This window comes from Mytilus galloprovincialis, chromosome 2, assembly GCF_965363235.1.
Source record: "Mytilus galloprovincialis chromosome 2, xbMytGall1.hap1.1, whole genome shotgun sequence".
Taxonomy (NCBI): Eukaryota; Metazoa; Mollusca; class Bivalvia; order Mytilida; family Mytilidae; genus Mytilus; species Mytilus galloprovincialis.
Genome location: NC_134839.1, coordinates 94,245,368 through 94,271,624, shown reverse-complemented (window position 1 = coordinate 94,271,624; position 26,257 = coordinate 94,245,368). Strand labels below are relative to the sequence as shown.

At 33.7% G+C, this 26,257-nt stretch overlaps 2 protein-coding genes across 3 annotated transcripts in view; one reads left to right on the top strand and one right to left on the bottom strand.

Moving 5' to 3' along the window:
* The window catches only part of LOC143064928 (uncharacterized), a 53,999-nt gene extending 35,308 nt beyond the window's left edge, over positions 1-18,691 (bottom strand). Inside the window, exon 1 of the mRNA XM_076238145.1 lies at positions 18,619-18,691. The gene's annotated coding sequence lies outside the window, so the exon portion shown is untranslated. The remainder of the gene's footprint in view (positions 1-18,618) is intronic.
* Positions 1-26,257, top strand: part of LOC143064938 (aldo-keto reductase family 1 member A1-like) — a 247,957-nt gene that overhangs the window by 199,338 nt on the left and 22,362 nt on the right. The gene's annotated exons all lie outside the window — the stretch shown is intronic.

Below are 26,257 nucleotides of genomic sequence, written 5' to 3'. Positions count from 1 at the left end.
GAGATTGTGGAGCACGTGACCACTTTTGTCTGAAGTAGTACATTACTCGGTAGACCCTTTTTCATATTTTCCCTTTTGTCCATGATAATTTATTGTATTCTTAATGCAAATTATACCATTTTGATGACAGATATGTTTTAAATTCAATATGAAACGACCAATGAAAACATTACCGTAATGTATCAAATCAATGAATATAATATTTTAGCATCACTATCATTTTATCTTCTGTTTAGCACAATGTCTTTCTTTCTTTTTATATGCCAAATTGATTTCTGAAAATCGATAAATGAAATGTTAAAACAAACATTTTACCAATTGCTTACAAAAATGAAACAGTGACTTCGAATACAAAGTTTGTTGCGATTGCGTTTTGATATAATGTAACATATCATCTTTTATGCAATTTAGTTATACAAAAGACGATGTGGTAGGATTGCTAAAGACAACTCTTCAGAAGAGACAAAATGACACAGATATTAACAACTATAGGCTACCGTACGGCGTAAACAATGAGCAAAGCCCATATCACTTAGTCAGCTATAAAACACCCCGAAATGACAAATACAAAAAACAAATCAAACGAGAAAAACTAGCGGCTTAATTTATTCAAAAACTAATGAACGAAAAACAGATATAAGACCGTTGGTTTTCCCGTTTGAATGGTTTTACACTAGTAATTTTGGGGCCCTTTATAGCTTGTTGTTCGGTGTGAGCCAAGGCTCCGTGTTGAAGGCCGTACATTGACCTATAATGGTTTACTTGTATAGATTGTTGTTTGGATGGAGAGTTGTCTCATTGGCACTCATGCCACATTTTCCTATATCTATGTAACACAGCACAATCGACACCCACTGATTTACAGACTTTTGACTTAGGACAGGCACTTACATATTGTGGCTAGAGACTATAATTTATAGAACTGCATTTTATTCCATAGTATTTTATCTCCATTTAAATTGCAATAAATCATTAACAGTATAATCACTCGTAACACTTGAACACAGAACATGAACAATTTATGTATGTAAAAGACGTAATTCAGTCGAATCCAAAATCCCAATTGTTCTAGTAAGAATCAATACTGATAGACATTATATTTCTGGTTTATGAAAATTGCATTATACTAATGGAACTCAAATAAATACCAAGCATATAACGAAAACAAATTTAGATTTACCTGAATTAACTGGAAAAACACTTTATAAATATCACTCGTCCGATGGGCACAAGCAGATATTATATGATAGATTTTAATTCACGATCAAAGAATTACAAACAGATATTAACATGTTTTATTAATTGGGCCGTCTAATTTATTTTAATGCAGACAAAATCTATAAACCGATAATCTTGGGCAAATTGTGCACAAGACTTCGTTTGAAAATAATTATTGGCTTACCGATTTTTTTCTCTATGACGACGGTTTTTGTCCTGTCGATTTCTAGAGAAACTGTTTGTCTAAACACGAGATCATTAACAGTAAGTGGACTGACTGGAAATGTAATACCCATTCATGCGCATGTAGTATTGGGAACTTATAGACAAGCGTTAAAACCAGAAAGAAAGAAAAATTTAATGCACCCACCGAACACACGGCTGAATTATATATCACTGAAAAGAGAAAATTGTAAACTTTAAGATTAATGATGCCGTAATCATGAGAAGTGGTCGGAATTTTGCATAATTGCGGTCAAAGGTCAACAATTATGTATTTCAAAATATTGTCATAAATGATAATTTTGGGTTAAATTCAGAAATGATATTTAGAAAGCTGCGGAAAATGTTTCATTTATTATATATACGTAGCCTGCAGGGAATAACGTTTTTTTTTAAATACGTATTTTTTTAATGTTACAATTGACGTTTTTTCTTAGATAACACATTTTGTTCATTTGTGACTTCGTTTACTTTCCATACAAGGATGGCCTTGAACTTTGGTAATATATATTTTTTCATAAACATAAAGTCTTAACATAACTTGTTACTGTGCAAAACTTTAAAGTCGAGTAAAGGAGGGGTTAAAGTTAATTTCATTGATTAAAGGTCCACTGGCTATTTGATATAATTTTTTTTAATTTTCAATTCAGACTAAAGCTGTCTAAAATATTTGTTTTTTACAATCAAAATGTATCCATATAAGGTTTATGAAATATTTAAGCATCATATCAACGTTTGACTTATTTGACAATAAGGTAAAATAAGTTTTATAAAGTCATAAGCATGTTAAAGACGAAAATACAGTGGAACTGATTTGGACAGTTCTACCTAGTACAGTTAAGACAGTCCCACCCTAGAGCTGATCCTGACAGTTTAACCTAAAACTGATTTGGTCAGTTTTAACTAGAACTGATTCTGACAGTTCTAATTAGAACAGTTCTAGGGTAGAACTTTTCTAGGACAGTTTAGAACAGTTCAATGAAAGATTATTCTGACAGTTCTAATGAGAGGTTAGAAGTGATCTCCACTGTAGGTTAGATAATCAAGCATCATTATCATTATCATCATCAGCCTCTCTCAGGTGTGTATTGATATTTTCGAAAAAGTCTGATGCTTAGCATTGACAAGGTTCAGTACAGGACAACTTATCTTCAAAACACACACAACCTTTACTGTAAACTGATTTCCCTTTGCACGTGCACAACAAAGACGTACTGTTTGAATGATGCTTCACATGGAAGTAGGCGGACCTAGTTGGAATATCTACAAGTGACTAATTTAACCCGGAATTTGTTCAGATTGTTATGGCAGCGTTTGGACTTTCCTTATGGACCATACAGCCTTGTTGTAAGTTTTCGACTGACGTCTATCGAATCATCTGTATCGAATTAAGAAACCGGGGACACGTCATTGAACTGATCACGTGTTTCTTTCAATGCATGTATAATTGATGTTAATTATACCCCCGCTTTAAAAAGGGGGTAAACTGTTTTACCTCTGCCTGTCCATCCATCCGTCGTACCGTCCGTCAGTCCGTCAGTACGTCCGTCCCATGAATATTTTTCGTCGCATTTTTCTCAGAAACTCCAATACAAGGATTTATGAAATTTGGTTTCAGGGTTTATATAAGTCTGCTATACCGTGTGATGCGTTTTCAGATTCATCACTCGACAACTTCCTGTTTACCGAACACTTGTATAATTTTACACATGATAGCCAAGTTGAAAATGTTCGTCACATTTTTCTCAGGAACTACAATACAAGGATTTTTGAAATTTGGTTTCAGGGTTTATATAAGTCTGCTATACCGTGTGGTGCGTTTTCAGATTCATCACTCGACAATTTTCTGTTTACCGAACACTTGCATGATTTTACACATGATAGCCAAGTTGAAAATTTTCGTCACATTTTTCTCAGGACCTACAATACAAGGATTTCTGAAATTTGGTTTCAGGGTTTATACAAGTCAGCTATACCGTGTGATGCGTTTCAGATTCGTCACTAAACAACTTCCTGTTTACCGAACACTTGCATATTTTTACAGTATTAAAATTATCCACTTGCGGCGGGGATATTAGTGAGCAGTGAGCAGTAGCTCGTAGTTTCACTTGTTTGCATATACCAACGCTTCCAGTAGAAAATCATCAACTTCTCTAAACAGAAGTCGCAATAAAACCCAAACTGAGTATGTTTGAGCTTTACAACTTTCGGAACAGGATAGTATATTACTATTGGCATTCTTTCGACGGTCATTATATTTTGGTTTGAAACGGTCAGAAAAGATTTTTCTTCTAAATGAATTTGTTCAGGCTGGGAGGCATTGATTGAATTGACAACAGAAGCGAACATTAGGAAGGTGTATGACTGTTTTAAAGTATTTTTTATATTGTTTTTATCAGTAAATTAAATTCCATTGATCCACAATCTGTCAATTCCCTATACAAAATTTTAGTGGTAAGATTTTCTATATAAGCCAATCATACAGATCTTGTCATTTGGAGATCGAACAAAAGGAACAATATTAATGCTTAGCAAAAAACACATTTTAAAAACACACATTTCAAAACATACAATGCACAAACACTTGCTGTGTACACATAAAAACAGTCATGTGTTTAAACAAAAACATATCTCATTTATAAACACTTAAAAGTGTGTCTGCCTCATAAACACTTAAAACTTTAAAAGTGTTTTATATTAAACACTGAAGTGTTTTAGGTAAAACATCATAGTGTTATTAACAAAACATGTGTGTTTTGAAGAAAAACATTAGTGATTAGTGTATAAAACATTTTAAACGTTTTATTTAATGAATGGCTATTATTTATTTCTAATTTACAAGATTGAACGTTTATATAAATATCCAGTGTTAATTTCCATTGTTTAACGCGAGCGTACATTTTAGATGAATAAATTGAATGAAAACTACGGTTCCTTACAGGCTCACAGCCACACTGTTTTGAATTTCATTCTAGTGCATTTTGATTAAAAATTCGTATGTATAATTACTTTCATTTGTTTCCAACTCGGTCTTGTATTGTTCTGGTCGTACTATTGCAAATATTCAATTTCATGACTGCATCATGTGTTTCTATCAGTTTACCATAGTGCTATCACATGATTAGGTTAGAAATTAATGGTAAACCCTTGTTTTAAGTGTTTAATGTCTTATCTTACCGTTTTAATTTATTGACATAAGTTCACGACCCGATTTTCAATAACAGTGGTAAGATAACCGTTGCAAAGAATCCTGCTCAAACTTTTGTGAAAGACGGTTTTAACTTTGAAGTGTTGCAAGAGTTTATGTTCTATGTTGAAGTCATTTGAAGTGACCTGCAATACAAGTACTGTTTCATTGAGTTTAGTTATATATCTTCTGTTTCTGTCCCTGACCCATGTTTTCTGTATTTGGCATGTGTAGTGCATCATGACATATGACATTGTTACGTGTACCATTATGAACTTTCATGCAGGACTGCTTTGTGTATTTTTGACATGACCAGCCTATGACTTTTTTACTCTTGACCTATGCACTTTGGGTGTGTCATCATTGTGTTCTTTGGTATAGTACCCTGACCTAAAAGTATAATTGGATTTGACCTTGGTTCTAAATATGTTGCATGAAGATGTATTGTCATAAGATGGTGAGTCTTGTGGCACGAGAAACTTCATATGAGCTTGACTTTTGCCCTCAATGTACAACTTGTATATTTTGTTTGAATTATATGGAGAATTGCCTGATTGCACTCGTACCACATCTTCTTATATCTCTATTAGATATATAAATATATTAGTTAGTTTTTTGTACCACGATGACCCTTTCCTCAAAATCTGCTTTGTGTTTTTTTTGTCATGGAACTCTTGACCAGTCTATGACTTTTTGACTCTTGACCTATGCATATTGGGTGTGCCTCTTGGTATGATTACATAGACAAAGTCAGGAGTCTCTGGTTTTTGATAGTCTTGTGTGTTTTTAATTGTATGTTTTGCAGTTTGTACTAGTACACATTTTGTTTGGGGGACATATGAAGTCCGCCGCCGTACGAGGAATTTTCTCGCTTTGTTGAAGACCCTTTGGTGGCCTTCGACTGCTTTTTGCTCTTTATTCATGTTACTGTCTCTTTTACACATTCCACATTTCCATTCTTAATTTTTGAATTGAAGCATTTTGAATTATCTATCACAACTGGTAGCACATGGTGCTACTGAAGCAGTAAATGTTCTCTCTTATGGAGGGTTGGGATCTCTCTTACATGTTTAACCCCGCCTTATTTTATATGCACGTGCCTATCTTGTTTTTCGTTTATTTTTTGTACATAAATTAGACCGTTTGTTTTCTCGTTTGAATTGTTTTACATTGTCATGTCGGTGCCTTTAATAGCTGACTCTGAGGTATGAACCTTGCTCATTGTTGAAGACCGTGTGGTGACCTAGGCTACATTGTATAATTGTTAATTTCTGTGTCATTTAATCTCTTGTGGAGAGTTCTCATTGGCACTCATGCACCAGCTTCTTTTATCTATTGTGTATAAGTTTTTTAGTATTTGGTTGAGGCAAATTAAAGTAAGAAGAGTGTAACCCGTTTTTATGGGACGTTCGGGACAGACGGACTAGTGTAACTCTTTATGGCCCTAAATCATGGCGCCAACACAGAATTTCTGACTATGGTGTTGGTGATACACATTCCACTAGCACTGTCATTAACACATGTACACATAATTTTATTACATTGTATAAAAATATTCAATCTTAATTTTGATTTCTTTATTGTTGGCCGAATGATTATATGCATGCCCTTCACAATGACTAAATGAGTATCAAATTTGACAAATTTATTGTACATAATTATACATTTTATTATATTTTATAACGTTTTTTTCCAACTAATTAAAGCTTACCAACTTATTGATCATCACTTTCAATTATATGTCTTTTAACATTCTGTGTTGAACAAAAATATTTGTTACATATACTTCACATGTATTTCTTTCAAATTTGACATTATTAAAAAGCCTTTAAATAAAATTCAGTCGAACTTGATAATAAATGTGCAATCAAATATATATGCAAGTCGTCAACTGGTCAAGTGGCTAGATGCACATATCGTAAGCCATATAAACAAAATGTCCTAATTGGGTGGTTTTAAAACTTGTAGCATAGGCGGATCCAAGGGGGGGGGGGGGGGGGGGCGGTTCCCCTTTCGTGGGAAAAATTTGGTTGATTATATAAGGAATCATTGAAGCATGACTGGATCGGGCCCCCCTTAGGAAAAGTTCTTGATCCGCCACTGTCTAGACATATTTACGTAAACAAGGGATGAGTAAGAAAAAATACAAAAATACAAAAACGACTGAATTAAATGAAAGGATGTTCGATGTACTGTATACTTCGGTTTGTTTTAAAAAATCTATACGATGCTTTATTTTTATCTAGTTTCCTTATCAAAATAATTAAAATGAGAAGATAAATACCTTATAGCTTCCATTACCGTCGATGCTAAAATGTTTAATGTTATAAAATGACCATGCAAATGAAGTTTCCGGCAAGCTTGCTGCAAACATAATTATGCAAATTAGATTTGCCGCAAGCTTGTGGCAATTGTTTGCGGCAAATGTTTGTTGCAAACTTGCGGCAAACTTGCAGGAACTACACATTTACTAATGTCATGTGTGAAGACACATTCAATTTATCTCTTTCAAATTACACAGCAACATTTTTACAAAGTCAATTCCTGTCTTTATACAAACAGTCATTGAAAGAATTCTTGCAAACTCATAAGATTTAAGGAAATACATACATGCATTTGAGTTTTGAAAAAGGGGCAGGAGTCATTCTCAAATGACATAATATAACTGAATTAAAAAATGAACAAGGTAAAATCCCAGATGAAAGCTAGGTAATAATTGCAGTACAGAATTTAACACATTCTCAATAAACATGATCTTGATGGTGCAGTACATCAGTTACAAATTCAAACTTATAATAGCTGAAGTTTTTCAATCACACATACATGTATATATAGTTGCTTACTCAATTATGTATGATGATAACATTAATTATTTCATTTAAGCATGAAGTTCTATTAATCATTTGTACTTACAAAATTACATACTGATTATTCAAAATGCCTCCTTGATCTTTTATATGTGAAATGCATTTCCAAACACAACCAACATTGACCTAGCCACAATTTCAAATTGTTAGCATCCAGGAAGTGCCAACTAGGCATGCTCGGTCAATATTGTGTAATACCTGCAATGTTCTGGCAAACATATAGAATGGTCAAAGTTTTCTGCAATCTTGCGTCAAACATATAGAATGGTAAAAGTTTTCTGCAATCTTGCGGCAAACATTCTTTATTATTTCAAACTTTCTGGCAATCTTACGGCAAAAATTGATGTTTCTACAATGATCTTGCCGCAAGCTTGCAGCAATGTTTGCCGGAAGTTTGCAGCTAGCGGCAAACATCTGCAAACACTATTTTCTGTGTTCCTGCAAACTTTTTGTTTGCCGCAAGCTTGCAGCAAGTTTGCGGCAAACAATTCAGTTTCATAAGGGATTTGACCTACTTTACCTTTTTATTGGGAGACTTGCGGTTATCTTCTGTTATGTTCAACGGGAACATTATAATGATCTAGAATACAACCCAGATGGAACTAAGAAGTTGGGTTGCCTTAACCAGACAATCCGGATGTTGAACCAGTTACCATGGTTTCGAACCAAAGAACCAAGGTTCAGAACAAGATAGACTGGTTCCCAATCGCAATATTCAGTATGTTACACATATACCAATATAACGACCGGGACGAGCTTAACGTTACCTTGAACTTGTTTACAACGTTCTTCAAAATCGGAGGTATTTCTAAACCAAACGTCGTCTATTAGCGAACTTTTTAATTTTGGCGTCCCAGCAGACGCTCCTCACATAATGAATTCTGAGATCAATCTCTCGACAGTGTTATCATAAAATCATAATTAAAAAGATAAATAGGAACAATGAAAATAAAAAATAAAATGTTATGAATAAAAAAAAAAATTATTCCAAAACTTGGATTTAAACAGTGAAATGAAGAGACCTGGACCCGGTTGCACGAACGTCAGTTAGTTTAAGCCTTTAACTGTTAGTTTAAATTTTAACTGCAAGTTACGTAACTATTGATTAAAAATCCGTTGCACAACAGTTAGTTACGTTTGAGTTTACTAATTTACGTTTAACTCAGTAGTAGTTTGGTGTTTAACAATCAGTTAACGGACTAACTGTTTTTATTTTTCAATGGATTTTTTTCAACACTAACAAAAAATCCTATATATAAGTAATAATTTAAAAAGAAATTATGAAAAATATTGTCAGTTACTGTTGCCGCGGCTCTGCCTATTAAAATATCTCTAGAAATGGCTATTTTACCGGCAACAGCAATATTTATGCCCGCGTCACACTGTCCCGATTTTTATATACGATGGACACCCGAATGCGAAAATTGTAAGTTCGTACGAAGTTGGTCCCGATCTCGTTAAAATACCAAAAAGTGACCGAAGCAAGAACGAAGAATAACGAAGTTTATACGATGGTGCCGAAATTATATACGATAGCAAAAGATGGACATACGAAGGTTATCCGAAGACGGGTATTCAAGCTTCATATCGCAGCCGAAGCCTACACGATAGATCACGAAGGCTACACGATGGATTACGAAGGCTACACGATGGATTACGATGATGGTGCGATGGCCATACGATGTCTAAAAGACGTCGTGTACAGGTTAAGCGCTATTGACTTTAAAGTTCAAAGGTCAAGGTCACAGTGGCAGTTGTAATACAAAGCAATATCACCCTTGTGGACACACTAACACCAATATTCTTCAAAAGATTTTAACCACATTTGGTATATTGTTCCTCCTTGTAATGATCTGACATTTTTTACGTTCAAGGCCAAAGGTCAAGGTCATGCAGATGGACTTGTTTTTTCACCTTGAAATAGCATAATACCCAGGAAATTGGTTGCTCATTTTTTTACCTGCTGGTTCTAAAGACAATATTAAAGGTATTTCCAGTTACTGAATGTTTTTGTTGATTTCTAAAAAAATAGTTTATGTATCAAATATGCATATTCAATTTATTATTTTCTGCATGTGTCATATACAAATATATTGTCCATATTTGTCCCCAATATGTTACATACGAGGGGATGCCACGCTCGGTATTGCCTTGTTTGAACTGTTAAATGTGTGCACTAGTCTGAATAATCACCCATAATTATGCCCATGTTTACTGATCTATCTTAAAAGTAAGGTAATGGGTTCGTTGGTCCCTTTTATTCAAAAAGAGCTCTTTCCAGGAGAATATCATAATAATATAGACAAAAGGAAGGATGTGGGGCAAGCAACAAATGCGGCAAAAATATGACATATAGAAAACAAAATGGTTATGGAGTAAACATTCGTATGACAACAACTCAGACGATACATAAAAAATCAGAATAATGAAGAAAAGGTTGGTTTCCCTATATACTGTGTACCTGCAGTGTTGGTGTACGAGGCGCGTTTATGATTTTCATTATGTTACTTGATATGAAAAATTGACAAAAAATAATATTCTACTTGTAAAAGTAAATCCTGAGCCTGTAATAGCTGCTCCTCTTGTTCCATTTGAATTAATAGAAACAACGATATCGCCTTTCTTGTTCTCATAGAATCATATGATATGAGCTCCATGTTTTGTGAGCGTCTTTCTTAACTGTCGTATTAGACTGACCAGTGCATATCGCGCATGGCACTTTAAATGTATTTTAGCGCGAAAATTAACTTACATTTAGCTGGATTTATTGCCGTTGTAGTTCCATCTTGTCGCCTTCGTACTTTTATTCGATGGCAACACGACGGGATTACGAGGTCTTCACGAAGTCGTGTTGCCATCGTAAGACCTCCGGGTAGCTTCGTGATTCATTCGTGTAGACATCGTAATGTCAAAACTGCCCAATGGAAACGATGGAAACACGAATGCAATACGATGTTCAAAGATGCATTCCCGGTGACATTACGATGGTGAGGATGGTGATACGAACTCAATACGAACCCTCAACATCGGACGCACCTTCGGGGATTTTTTAACATGTTAAAAAATTTAGAACCCTTCCCGAAGTTGTCCCCGAAGGCTAAAGAAAGTGGCCGATGGTTCTACGATGGTTAAAGATGGCACTACGAATAGCCCGATCTGGATACGATCAGTCCCAATTTTGAAAATTTCCATAATCGTGTTGCCATCGGCGTAAAAATCGGGACAGTGTGACGCGGGCATTAGTGAATGTGTTTCGGCTGCTGAAAAAAAAGAAGAAAATAATGTATATGTTTATTTTGTTAGCATGAGGTAAGCAAAAGCCCAACTAAAAACTATTTACAAATAACTGACTAGTATTTCAAAAGCAAGTTTAATTTTAAAAAAATGTTTTTGAAGATATGAGATTGACTTTCTTCTATTGTATAATGTTTTATCAAATTTATGATGCAATGAGATTTTTAACTTTTTTTAACACAATTATAAGGCAGGCCAATACAATGCGCATGTCACTATAATATTTGTGTGTGAGTGTAATATTATCTTCAGCATCACCATGGGGTAGCACATGTTTGAAATCTTTAGTGTTAGGGCCTAATCTTGTTACTGGTAATTGAAATTGTTGTTTTCTTCATACAAGTATATAGCCCAATGTAGATAACGAATAATTAGACTAAAATCATATATATCCCATATTTTTTTATATAGCAGAATTTACTTGTAAAACAAGTTGGGTAGTGTTTGACAAGTGCATTTTAAGTTAACGTAAATGATTTTGTCTAGCTGAAAAAAGGTACAAAATTAATATGTCTGTAGCTGTCGAAGAGAATTATAGACCCCTTGACATTAAGTTAATATCCATATTTTGAGTGACATTTATATAGTCAGTGTCACGGACTAATTTGAGAAATAATTTCAACTACATGCCTGTTTAGATATGACTTCATTGGAACAAAGGGATGCTTAATACTTATACTTGTTTATGATTATAAATTCTTTACAGTTATTTATATATACTTAAAAGTTTGACTGATAAATGTTTTGAAACAATTATGCGTCTTAAATATTGTTTGCTGTATTCCTATTTAACTACTGGTATATCAGTAATTATTTAATTCTTTAATTTTGACAGTGCACACTTTCATAGTACTTTCCAAAAGTCAATATTAAAGTTCACTCTTTACAAAGAACCTGCTGGTAAGAGAGTATGGCTTATAGCTAATACCTTGAACGTAGTACCGGGAACCAGGATAAGAACCAGAAAACCCAGATGGAACCAAGGTTTAGAACCAGACGTCATTGTTTGGTATGTGACGTCACGAACGTCAAGTTTTCATATTTTTTGGCACACTAAATGCAACTATGAAAAATACAAAACACACAAATTAATACAATAATAAACAAAATATTTTTAAAACAACAGCACGCAAATTGTAAGGTAACCCAGGTGCTTCGGATAAGTAATTGAGCAGTTCTTTTAAGGCCTTTGTAAAAAGACAAAAGTAGAACTGAAACCCAGTGCTATGGATCAGAAAACAGTTCATATAATATAATACTCTTCTGTTGAAATATAAAAGGCCTAAAGGCCCTTGGGCTGATATTGATGTCTCGGGATGATACGACATATGATACGGATTTTGCCATGTATTATTCTCTATATAATTGAACCATACAATTAATTTTTGACTCTTCACATTGAATAATCCGCAAAATGTGAAGAGTCAAAAATTAATTTTATGGTTCAATAAATTCAAAATAAATTATTGCCATTCATTATAAATAAATTTCTATCAAAAATAAAGCTCAAAGAACTTTTTATATTATTTATATTAACAATAACAACGTACACACATGTTGGCGTATGAATACACAACGTCAGCGGAGTGTGCGTGTCGCCATAAAAATTGACAACATTGAAAATAAAACTAATAATTTTAACCAATCAGAAGACAGTAAATACACCAAATTTATTTATATAATAAAACACGAGTGCTTTTAACCCGAATAATTCAGTCGTTATATTCCGATGATCTACGAAGGCTACATTAATGCATGAACGTCTTCCTCGATCAAGACCGTCAACCAGAAAATTCACACCGCTTTGCAATATGGGAATTTTGATTTAAATTGGCAGCTAAAGAAGGAGGAGTTCCGGATGTTAATTGATGATAAATGATGTAAACTGATGTTAATTGATGTTAATTAATTATTATCGGATTTGTGTTAATTGAAAACACGTGTTTGGCAAGACAATTTCAAGAGAGTTGCGCAGACTCATATCCTGATCGCCGATGATTGGCTCTCTCTCACAGAGAGCAGGCGACGCGGCCAATGATCACAAGGAGTTTAAGCCCTCGTGTGTGAGAAAATCGGACACGGAAAGGGCTTGAATTATTCGAGTTAGAGTGCTTTGAACTTCACACTTAAAAGTGTTTAAAAACTGTGTCTGTTATGTTCTTCTCATATATGTTATGATGGTATGATACTAAACCCCTAACGGGAAGGATTGTGCCTAATGTTCATATGATGACATCATAATCTTTCAGTCAGTTTAATTGAAGTCTGGAGCTGGCATGTCAGTTAACTGCTAGTAGTCTGTTGTTATTTATGTATTATTGTCATTTTGTTTATTTTCTTTGGTTACATCTTCTGACATCAGACTCGGACTTCTCTTGAACTGAATTTTAATGTGCGTATTGTTATGCGTTTACTTTTCTACATTGGCTAGAGGTATAGGGGGAGGGTTGAGATCTCACAAACATGTTTAACCCCGCCGCTTTTTTTCGCCTGTCCCAAGTCAGGAGCCTCTGGTCTTTGTTAGTCTTGTATTATTTTAATTTTAGTTTCTTGTGTACAATTTGGAAATTAGTATGGCGTTCATTATCACTGAACTAGTATATATTTGTTTAGGGGCCAGTTGAAGGACGCCTCCGGGTGCGGGAATTTCTCGCTACATTGAAGACCTGTTCGTGACCTTCTGCTGTTGGTTTTTTTCTATGGTCAGGTTGTTGTCTCTTTGGCACATTCTCCATTTCCATTCTCAATTTTATTATCTGATATGTGTTTTAAAACCCTCGTTTTAAACGTGTTTTATTTTGAAACACTTGTTTTTACAGTGTATCACCATCACTGCTGGTGATCCGATGGATAAATACGAGTTGTATAAACAGAATGTACACAGCCATGTATCACCATCACTGCTGGTGATCCGATGGATAAAGTAGATATTAAAGTTATTCAATTTGAATAAACTTGAATAGTGAATAGTGCAAAAAAACACAGTTTACTATTCATGAATTTTAAATAGTGAAAAGTGAATAGTGAAAATATTCAGCCCGGTATATCTTATAAACAACCTGGACTTAGTTACGCTCGGTGTCATATGGTAAAAATTGAACCCGAACAGCATGGTATTTTGACCCCGGGGTCATTTTTCGCATATGGTATTTTGAACCCCCCTGTTTTTGATAAGAAGTATTGCAGATAATCTAATTTACATTTGTTGGCTATCATTTTTTTAATTGAAGGTTTTTAGTAGGGGGTTCAATATACCGCAGGGGGGAGGATGATCAAAATACCATAGCTAAGTAAAATTTTCAAAACATCTTTTCCATCATGTTAAATACATACAAACTACTTATTGGAGTATTATTACTATGTTAAGGAGTTAGAATATCTGTATTTTGAAATGAGAGGTCTACATAGGGGGGTTCAATATACCGCAGGGGGGTCAAAATACCATGGCTCAAGTAAAATTTTCAAAACATCTTTTTCAACATGTTAAATACATACAAACTAATTATTGGAGTACTATAACTATGTTAAGGAGTTAGAATAGCTGGAATTTTTGACACGAGAGGTCTATAATAGGGGTTCAATATACCATGGTAGGGGGTCAAAAACCATGACAAAGTAAATTTTCAAAATCTTTTCCAGCATGTTAAATACATACAAACTACTTATTGGAGTATTATATCTATGTTAAGGTGGTATGGGAGTCTAAAATAAAAATGATAGAATTTGTTCATACTTTGTTAAAACGTAGTATCTATTGATACATGTCGAAAAATATAATAAAAATGATAGGTCACCGCGCATTTTCTCAAGCTACAGAACGGAACAAAATGACACATTTTGTATGGATTATACAGGAAAAAACACCATTTTGTGATTAGAAACTAAACAAAATGATAGAATTGTTAAATACTTCAGAAAAAGATAGCTTTCAGACACTGCTTTGAGAATATCAAAAGAAAAGATAGGGTCACCGTACGTTTTTTCCGGCTAAAATACAAAATAGGAAAATTCCATGTAGAATCCTTTAGAAAATGCACTGTTTTAGAGTTACCTCCCCTTAAAATGCCAATTTAAAATAAAAATAAAAACAACCAAAAATAGTTAACATTTGCAAAAATATTAATATTAATAAGTTATATTCTTATAAATTGGTTCTTATAAATGAAAATTCACATTAAATATCTGCATTCCTGCATCAAAGTTTGCTAACTTGATGGAAAAAGTGGATCTTTGGTTCTCTGTTTTCTACAATCCAAGATGGAGGAAGACACCCATACCACCTTAATGAGTTAGTATAGCTAGAATTTTTTACATGAGAGGTCTATAGTAGGGTGTTCAATATACCGCAGGGGGTCAAAATACCATGGCTAAGTAAAATTTTCAAAATATCTTTTCCAGAAAGTAAAATACATACAAACTACTTATTGGAGTATAATAACTTTGTAAAGGAGTTATCACAGATAAAAAATTTGAAATTCAAGGTCTATAGTAGGGGTTCAATATACCATGATAGGGTGGTCAAAATACCATGACAAAGTAAAGTTTTCAAAATATCTTTTCCATCATGTTTAATACATCAAAACTACTTTTTGGAGTATTATTACTATGTTTAGGAGTTAGAATAGCTAGAATTTTTGAAATGAGAGGTCTATGGTAGGATGTTCAATATACGCAGGGGGTTCAAAATACCATGGCAAATTGAAAATATTTTTTTAAGCAAGTAAATTACGTACAAACTACTTACCAGAGTATGATTACTATGTAAAGGAGTTACAGTAGCTAGAACTATTGAAATCAGAGGTCTATAGTAGGGGGTTCAATATACCATGGTAGGGTGGTCAAAATACCATGGCTTAGTAAAATTTTCAAAACATCTTTTCAAGCAAGTGAAATACATACAAACTACTAATTGGAGTGTAATAACTATGTAAAGGAGTTATCACAGCTAAAATTTTTGAAATTGAAGGTCAATAGTAGGGGTTCAAAATACCATGGTAGGGGGGTCAAAATACCATGACAAAGTAAAATTTTCAAAGTATCTTTTCCATCATGTTGAATACATACAAACTACTTATTGGAGTATTATTAATATGTTATGGAGTTAGAATAGCTAGAATGTTTTACATGAAAGGTCTATAGTAGGGGGTTCAATATACCGCAGGGGGGTCAAAATACCATGGCTAAGTAAAATTTTCAAAATATCTTTTCAAGAAGTAAAACACATACAAAGTACTAATTGGATTACAAACTATGTAAAGGAGTTATCACAGCTAAAATTTTTGAAACTCAAGGTCTATAGTAGGGGGTTCAAAATACCATGGTAGGGGGTCAAAATACCATGGCAAAGTAAAATTATCAAAATATCTTTTCCATCATGTTTAATACCTAAAAACTACTTATTGGAGTATTATTACTATGTTAAGAAGTTAGAATGGTTAGTATTTTTGAAATGAGAGGTCTATAGTAGGAGGTTCAATATACCATGGTAGGGGGTCAAAATACCATGGAAAAGAAAAAATTTCCAGAATATCTTTTCCAGCATGTTTAATACATACAAACTACTTCTTGCAGTATAATTACTATGTTAAGGAGTTAGAATAGCTTGAATTTTTGAAATTTAAGGTCTATAGTAGGGGGTTCAATATACCATGGTAGGGGGTCAAAATACCATGGAAAAGTAAAATTTTCAAAACATCTTTTCCAGCTTGTTTAATACATACAAACTACTTATTGGAGTATAATTACTATGTTAATGAGTTAGAATAGCTTGAATTTTTGAAATTTAAAAAAGAAAGAAAAGATATTTTGAAAATTTTATTTAGCCATGGTATTTTGACCCCCCTGTGGTATATTGAACCCCCTACTATAGACCTTGAATTTCAAAAATTCTAGCTATTCTTAATCCTTAACATACTCCAATAAGGAGTTTGTGTGTATTGACATGCTGGAAAAGATATTTTGAAAATTTGACTTAGCCGTGGTATTTTGACCCCCTGCGGTATATTGAACCCCCTACTCTAGACCTTTAATTCAAAATATTCTGGCAATTCTAACTCTTTTATGTAGTTAGAATACACCAATGAGTAGTTTGTATGTATTTTACTTGCTGGAAAAGATATTTTGAAAATTTTACTTTGCCATGGTATTTTGACCCCCCTGCAGTATATTGAACCCCATACTCTAGACCTTTAATTTTAAAAAATCTGGCAATTCTAACTCTTTTATGTAGTTAAAATACACCAATGAGTAGTTTGTATGTATTTAACTTGCTGGAAAAGATATTTTGAAAATTTTACTTTGCCATGGTATTTTGACCCCCTGTGGTATACATTAAGTAGTTTGTATGTGTGTATTTTACTTGCTTGAAAAAAATATTTTGAAATTTTGACCTTGCTATGGTATTTTGAGACCCCTACCATGGTATTTTGAAACCCCGTACTATAGACCTTAAATTTCAAAAATTCTAGCTACTTTAACCGTACATACTTATTATGCTTCAATAAGTAGTTTGTATGTATTTTTACTTGCTTGAAAAGATATTTTGAAAATTTTTCTTTGCCATGCTATTTTGACCCCCTCCCCCTTTTTTACCAGTGAAAATTAAAACTGAAGTCTACCATTCAATATAAATGTTTTAAATTTCAAATAATTAAAGTGTTCAAGCTACATGGTCTAGTTAATCATCTAGAATGGAAAAAAAACAGGGAGGTTCAATTTACCATGGGGGTCAATTTTCCATACAGGGAGGGTCAATTTACCATAGCGGTATTTTGACCCCGGGGTCAATTTACCATGGGGTTCAAAATACCATATGACACCGGGACAAAATGTTTGGAAAACCGAAATAAATGATTGAACTGAAAATAAGAAGGTATATTGTTAACATTGTAAATACTTAGTACAAAAGTTTTTAATCGGATCGAAGCAAATGGTAACTTGTTTTTACCATGTTCGGATATTTTCTGAATATACCTGCATCAATTTGAGCTGTAATATGTTACAACCAAACAGACAATTGATTGGTTTAATATATATTCTAAATAGTATTCAACAAAAGATACATTGAGAGTAAAATGAATGAACGAAACTAAAGTCGTAGTTGTTTAAAACTGTAGCTTATTAAATCTTTGTCATTCAGTTTTCTGTGGATGGTTGTCTCATTCATTGGCAATAAAATAGTACATTATTTAGTTTTGTACTAAACGGGACAAAGACTGTCCTGTTATTATAAAACATGCAAGTTTTTAGTGAAAATTGACAATACACAAGGAAATAATGTAAATTTAGAGCAAAATAGGATAGTATTACAGCATAAAGTAAATAGCGTGATGAGGTCGATTAAAATATAAATAGATATAAATGATAAACGAATAAATCGGAAATAAAAAAACAGAAAAATATAGTTTCTATTAATTTTGTGGTATTGGTAGGTTCTCCTTACGACCAATGCACACCAGGAAATTTACATCACCACAATACAAAGGTCATCAAGGGCGGTTATTCATATCAAGCAACATATATCAAATGAGATAGTTCTCCTCGTCATTAGTGCATAGCAGCAAGAGGTAGACGTTGCTATTATGCCAGATTGACCAAGGGACGGTGCTCAAGAACTCACCAAGAGAACATTATAAAAGGGAGATCAATCCTATCACAACTTTTAATATTTCTTAATGAATATGTTTGATTCTGATAACAATGTTTCATCTTCATTATTTGTTAACCAATCAGTTTTCCGTTTATGTCCAGATTTTCACAGACATGACAAAAAGACGACGAAAAAAGAAAACAATTATATTACTGACAGTCCTTGTATGAAATAATACTTACCGCTCAAAATTCCAAAATACCTTAATTTAAATGTCCCTGACTCAATGCACTACTATGTCCTATTAAAGTTTATGTCATTACTTCTTAGAATGCTGTCATGCGCGCGAAAGTTCTATAAATGTGGTTGATTGTATTATAAATAGAATTTAATAGAGTGCATTTCTTTCTAACCAAAATCTTGTAAACGTTATGTTGCGTTTGCTGTTGTTTTCTAAACGCTACAAAAGTAGAAACAAATACATCGTTTAATCAGTATTAACTGACCCTGTTTGAACTTTCATGTAAACTTTGCAAAAAGTAAAATCACAAAAATAACGGACTCAGAGGAAAATCCTATCGGAAAGTCCATAATCACATGGCAAAATCAATTGACAAAACACATCAAAAACGAATATTCCTGACTTGGTACAGGCATTTTCAAATGTAGAAAATGATGGAATAAACCTGGTTTTATAGCGCTATTTAAACCTCTCACTTTGATGACAGTCTCATTAAATTCCTTTATATTTACAATGATGATCAATGATGCGTCAACTAAGTTATAGTTATTGACCAAGCAAGTCGGTATATACGATTTAATTTGCACGGCTTGGGTGACCCTTGTTAATCCGAACGACGTAGGAGTTCGGGTTAAAGGGTCACACGAGCCGTGCAAATTAAATCGAATACTATACCGATTTGATTGGTCAATAACTGTTTTAACACATGACGTCATCAATTTACGTGAACGTTGTAGAAATGTGGACGATTTCCGCAATCCACGGATCCTAGGAAAGTTTCTTGTAGGTTAAAGAAAGGGGGAAATATGACTTTGGTAAGTTTTGAATTAAATTTTTATTATTCTAAGACTGATTCTAAAATTGCGATTTAATGCTAGAATATTTTTTATCGTTTCTGTTAAATCTATTCCCAATTTTTATTTAATTATAAGACTTTGACAAATTGTGAACTTTCAAATCGGTGTATGAAAAAAATCATAACTGAAAGGCCGATGTTATTGAGTTTGGATTATTAAATTGCTTTTGAATTTCTTTCCCTCAATGATATGCTTAGAGAAAGATGAACCGAGGAAGATGTTATATTAACTAAATTTTAGATGTTAGATAAACAGAAACTACGTTTCTCTTTCCAATCTTTTACAACCCAACCCCACAAATTTTTACTTCTACTGTATTAAATTTTAAGACATGTCCATCTAAATGAAGTCTGATTGATCTTCAGCTAATCCCCCCTGTTTTGAAACAAACTTAAATAAATAAATTTGGTGTATTTACTGTCTTCTGATTGGTTAAAATTATTAGTTTTATTGTCGAGCCTGCAACTTTTGTTGCAGAAAGCTCGACATAGGGATAGTGATCCGGTGGCGGCGGCTACGGCGGCGGCGTTAGCTCACTTCTTAAAAGCTTTATATTTTAGAAGGTGGAAGACCTGGATGCTTCATACTTTGTATATAGATGCTTCATGTTACGAAGTTTCCGTCAGTCACATGTCCAATGTCCTTGACCTCATTTTCATGGTTCAGTGACCACTTGAGAAAAAAAAATCAATTTTTTTGTAATGTTGAATTCTCTCTTATTATAAGTAATAGGATAACTATATTTGATATGTGCGTACCTTGCAAGGTCCTCGTGTCTGTCAGACAGTTTTCACTTGACCTCGACCTCATTTCATGGATCAGTGAACAAGGTTAAGTTTTGGTGGTCAAGTCCATATATCAGATACTATAAGCAATAGGGCTAGTATATTCGGTGTATGGAGGGACTGTAAGGTGTACATGTCCAACTGGCAGGTGTCATCTGACCTTGACCTCATTTTCATGGTTCAGTGGTTATAGTTAAATTTTTGTGTTTTGGTCTGTTTTTCTCATACCATATGCAATAGGTCTACTATATTTGTTGTATGGAATGATTGTTAAGTGTACATGTCTAGCAGGCAGATGTCATGTGACCTTGACCTCATTTTCATGGTTCAGTGGTCAAAGTTAAGTTTTTGAGTTTTGGTCTTTTTATCTAATGCTATATGCCATAGGTCAACTATATTTGGTGTATGGAAATATTTTATGATCTTTATGTCAGTCGAGCAGGTTTTATTTAACCGTGACCTCATTTTCACGGTTCATTGCACAGTGTTAAGTTTTTGTGTTTTGGTCTATTTTTCTTAAACTATAAGTAATGTGTCAACTATATATGTTCTATAGAAGCATTGTTAGCTGTACCTGTCTGCCTGGCATGGTTCATCTGACCTGGACCTCTTTTTCAAGGTTCATTGGTCTTTGTTTAGTTATCTTGGTTAATGTTAAGTTTATGTGACAGTTGTAATAAAGCTTAGCTTTATACTTAGGACTCAGTATCAACATAATATCAATGATTAGTATAGAAGGCGAGACATTTCAGCGTGTGCACTCTTGTTTTCAATGTTGTCAATTTTTATGGCGACACGCCCACTCCGCTGACGTTGTGTATTCATACGCCAACAAGTGTGTACGTTGTTATTGTTAATATAAATAATATAAAAAGTTCTTTGAGCTTTATTTTTGATAGAAATTTATTTATAATGAATGGCAATAATTTATTTTGAATTTATTGAACCATAAAATTAATTTTTGACTCTTCACATTTTACATAATCCGCTTCGCGGATTATTCAATGTGAAGAGTCAAAAATTAATTTTATGGTTCAATTATATTATATATAAATATACTAAATAAATAAATGATTTGGAAAATACATTGAAGGTATAAAAAGTCATGAGAATTCCGAATGCAATTAGGTTATATCCGGGCACTCTGGTTCTAAACCTTGGTTCCGTCTGGGTTTTCTTGTTCTGAACCTTGGTTCTTTGGTTCGAAACCATGGTAACTGGTTCAACATACGGGTTGTTTGGTAAAGGCAACCCAACTTCTTGGTTCCATCTGGGTTCTATTCTAGACCATTCTAATGTTCCCCTTGTACATAACAGAAGATAACCACAAGTCTCCGAATAAAAAGGTAAAGTAGGTCAAAGACGCTAAAATTATTTTATAACATAAAACATTTTAGCATCGACGGTAAAGGAAGCTATAAGGTATTTATCTTCTCATTTTAATTATTTTGATAAGGAAAAGTCGTTTTGTTTTGGGTTTTTTTCCTTTACTCATCCCTTATTTACGTAAATATGTCTAGACAGTGGCGGATCCAGAACTTTTCCTAAGGGAGGCTCGCTCCAGTCATGCTTCAATGATTCCCTATATAATCAATCAAAATTTTCCCACGAAAGGGGCAAGGCAGACCCCCCCCCCCCCCCCTGGATCCGCCTTTGCTAGAAGTTTTAAAACCACCCAATTAGGACATGTTGTTCATATGGCTAACGATATGTTCATCTAGCCACTTGACCAGTTGACGACTTGCATATATATTTGATTGCACATTTATTATCAAGTTCGACTGAATTTTATTTAATGGCTTTTTAATAATGTCAGATTTGAAAGAAATACATGTGAAGTATATGTAACAAATCTTTTTGTTCAAAACAGAATGTTAAAAGACATATAAAGGAAAGTGATGATCAATAAGTTGGTTAGCTTTAATTAGTTGGAAAAAAAGTTATAAAATATAATAAAATGTATAATTATGTACAATAAATTTGTCAAATTTGATACTCATTCAGTCATTGATAAGGGCATGCATATAATCATTCGGCCAAAAATAAAGAAATCAAAATTAAGATTAATTATTTTTATAATAAAATTATGTGTACATGTGTTAATGACAGTGCTATTGGGATGTGTATCACCAGCACAATAGTCAGAACTTCTGTGTTGGCGCCATGATTTAGGGGCATAAAGAGTTACACTAGTCCGTCTGTCCCGAACGTCCCATAAAAACGGGTTCCGCTCTCCTATTTTTAGTTTGCCTCAACCAAATACTACACAACTTATACACACTATATAAAAGAAGCTGGTGCATGAGTGCCAATGAGAACTCTCCACAAGAGACTAAATGACACAGAAATTAACAATTATACAATGTAGCCTAGGTCACCACACGGTCTTCAACAATGAGCAAGGTTCATACCGCAAAGTCAGCTATTAAAGGCCCCGACATGACAATGTAAAACAATTCAAACGAGAAAACAAACGGTCTAATTTATGTACAAAAAATAAACGAAAAACTAAATGGGCACGTGCATATAAAATAAGGCGGGGTTAAACATGTTAGCGGGATACCAACCCTCCCCCTTATGTGGCATGAGTGCCAATGAGAACTCTCCACAAAAGACCAGATGACACAAAAACTAACAACTATAGGTCATATACAGCTTTCAACAATGAGCAAAGTCAATACCGCATATAGTCAGCAATAAAAGGCACTGAAATGACATTGTAAAACAATATTCAAACGAGAAAATAAACGAACAAATTTATGTACAAAAAATGAACGAAAAACAAGTATGTAACAAATAAAAAACGACATTCATTGAATTACAGGCTCCTGACTTACCAGGCACATACATACCAGGCGGGGTTGAAAAAGTAAGCGGGATCCCCACCTCAACACAAAATCAAATTTTAAATTTTTAAGTGTCACTTTTACCGTTCAAGAGTTATCATGTCCCTTTAAATACATAAGAAGTGCTGACTCTTTCGTTTCCTTTCTCTTAAATAAGTCTGACTCAATCAAATGTTAGGAACCTTATACGCGATTCACATTACCTCATAACACAGATCTATTAAGTTCGATATTGGGTCCCGATGGCGTCACTGTTCATGAGTTTTTAGATGTAAAAAGTTGTGATACGAGCACCAATGATACAAATGTCAACCCGAAGCCTTGAGTTAGGAAAACTGCTAAATCTATTGTTTCCGTTCTTTAACTTTTATTTGTCTCAACCAAATGTTTTGAAACTTATTCACAATGCTTATGATCACAAAATGGTAAAAATTACGCGAATCCTGCATCTATATGTGGAAGTTTACTCATTTTTTTTAAAAGCAGGGGCATCTGTGGTTAATAGACATATTCTACATTTATTTCAGTAATCAGCTTATTTACTTCCATTAGATTCTTCTTTAAATAGACTTAACTTGCACATTTTTTTTCAGATCTCGGTGCAGTTTGGTAACAGACAGTGATATTTCAAGTTAAATGTGACCAACTTAACAAAGTGTTTCACTAGATTGAGCTCTCTGTCTGAGTGTACTTTATAGGTTCTTAGCATTGAGTTCAGTTTATTGATATGCGTATACCTTCTGTGTGAATTTGTATGATGTAAAAGCAGACTATCCATACCTACATGTCCAAGAAATGAAATCTAAGGTAAAATGATTGAAACATTTTGCATTATCTATCACTACTGGTAGCACACGATGCTACTGAATCGGTAAATCTTCTTACTTGATATTCACGGAAATTACAGGATTTCGTTTCATCTGAACCAAACATTCTTAAAAATTGAGAATGGAAATGTGGAATGTGTAAAAGAGACAGCAACCATGTCAAAAGAGCAGAAAGCAGTCAAAGGCCACTAATGGGTCCTAATAGCTGACTATGCGGTATGGGCTTTGCTCATTTTTGAAGGCCGTACGGTGACCTATAGTTGTCAATGTCTGTATCATTTTGGTCTTTTGTGGATAGTTGTCTCATTGGCAATCATACCACATCTTCTTTTTTTTATATCTTCAACAAAGCGAGAAAATCCCTCGCCCAGAGGAGGGTTTCAGGTGGCCCTTAAACTTACAGTTAAAAACATACAAGACTAACAAAAACCAGAGACTCCTGACTTCACGTCAAGGTAATCATACCAAGAGACACATCCAATATACAAAGGTCAAGAGTCAAAAAGTCATAGTCTGGTCAAAAAAACACACAAAGCGGATTTTGAGAAAAGGGTCATCGTGGTACACAAAACTAACAATATATCTATATATCTAATATATCTAAGAAGATGTGGTACGAGTGCCAATCATATAGTTATTTCTCCATTTAATTCAAACAAAAAATACAAGTTTTACCTTAAGGGCAAAGGTCAAGCTCACATGAAGTTTCTCGTGCCAATAGACTCATCATCTTATGACAATACATCTACATGCCACATATTCAGAAGCAAGGTAAATTGAAAATTATATTTTGTGGTGAAGGAAATATCCCGAGGAACACAATACAACATGATGACACACCCAACGTGCATACATGTAGGTCAGGAGTGAAAAAGTCAAAGTCTGATCAAATGTTCCATGTAAAAAAATACACACAGCAGTCTTGCACGAAAGCTCATCATGGTTCACGTAACAATGTCTTATGTCATGATGCACTACACATGCAAAATATAGAAAAACCTAGGGCTGAGACAGAAACACAAGACATATAACTAAACTCAATTGAATGGTACTTGTATTGCAGGTCACTACAATTGCCTTCAACAAAGAATATATACTCTCGCAACAATGCAAAGTTAAACCCGTCTTTCACTAAAGTTTGAGCAGGATTCTTTGCAACGATTATCTTACCACATATAATTGAGAATCGAGCCGTACAGTTATGTCAATAAATTAAAACGGTAAGATAAGACATTAAAACACTAAAAACTAGGGTTTACCATTAATTTTTAACCCAACCATATGATAGTACTATGGTAAACTTATGGAAACACATGATACAGTCATGAAATTAAATATTTGAAATAGTACGACCAGAACAATACAAGACAGAGTTGTAAACAAAAGAAAGTAATGATACATATCGAATTTTTAATTCCAATGCACAAATTAGGAACCGTAGTTTTCATTCAATTTATTTATCTAAAATGTACGCTTGGGTTAAACAATGGAAATTAACACTGTATATTTATATAAACGATCAATCTTGTAAATTAAAAATAAATAATAGGCATTCATTAAATATGATCCGGCCGATCCTCATTAAATTCGATTCAGAAATAGTCACTTTATAGGAATAGATATTCAAAAATTCGTTATAAATTCCATTGAGTCTAAGACTAATCCAAATCAGATAAAAATTTCTGTAATTCGGATATTCTTAGATACATGTCTTTTTTGGAGAAATTACCTAAAATTGTTTCAACTATCTTTCTGCATGACTTGAAAATACTGATTAAGATTTACGTTGTACACTAAATATGATGAAATATTTTATGTCCCAACTTAGATGAAAGAAAGTAATGAGAAAACTTTTCTTTTTTCCTATTTTGAAACTAAGATGTTTGTACAAAGTTCTAATTTGTCGTAATTTTAGGATAGATGTCGGATTCTGGGGTGGGGGTGATGGTAAGTCGTTCACCCTTGGATTGGACAAAGTATAATGTTTTAGCATTAGAGTCGTCAATATTGTTTTTAGTCTCGCTACACTCGGTGATAATTTTTTAAATTTTATAGAATCACGCCCCTTTCAAAATCTAGGAACCGCCCCTAAAGGTAAAAATAGATTTGAACTGTGCAGAATATCAGAGGTAGTTAATGCACACCTTTGCTGTGCATTATCCAGATTATTGCACAGTAAGAACAAAGAGATTTTACCCATGTCATGTGTTAAACAGACATATGTCATGTGTTAAACAGACATAATAAATAAAATAGTCAAAATATGGGTACCGCAGTCATCATCGTGTAACAATTTTAAAAGGAACAATTTAACAGAACACAAAA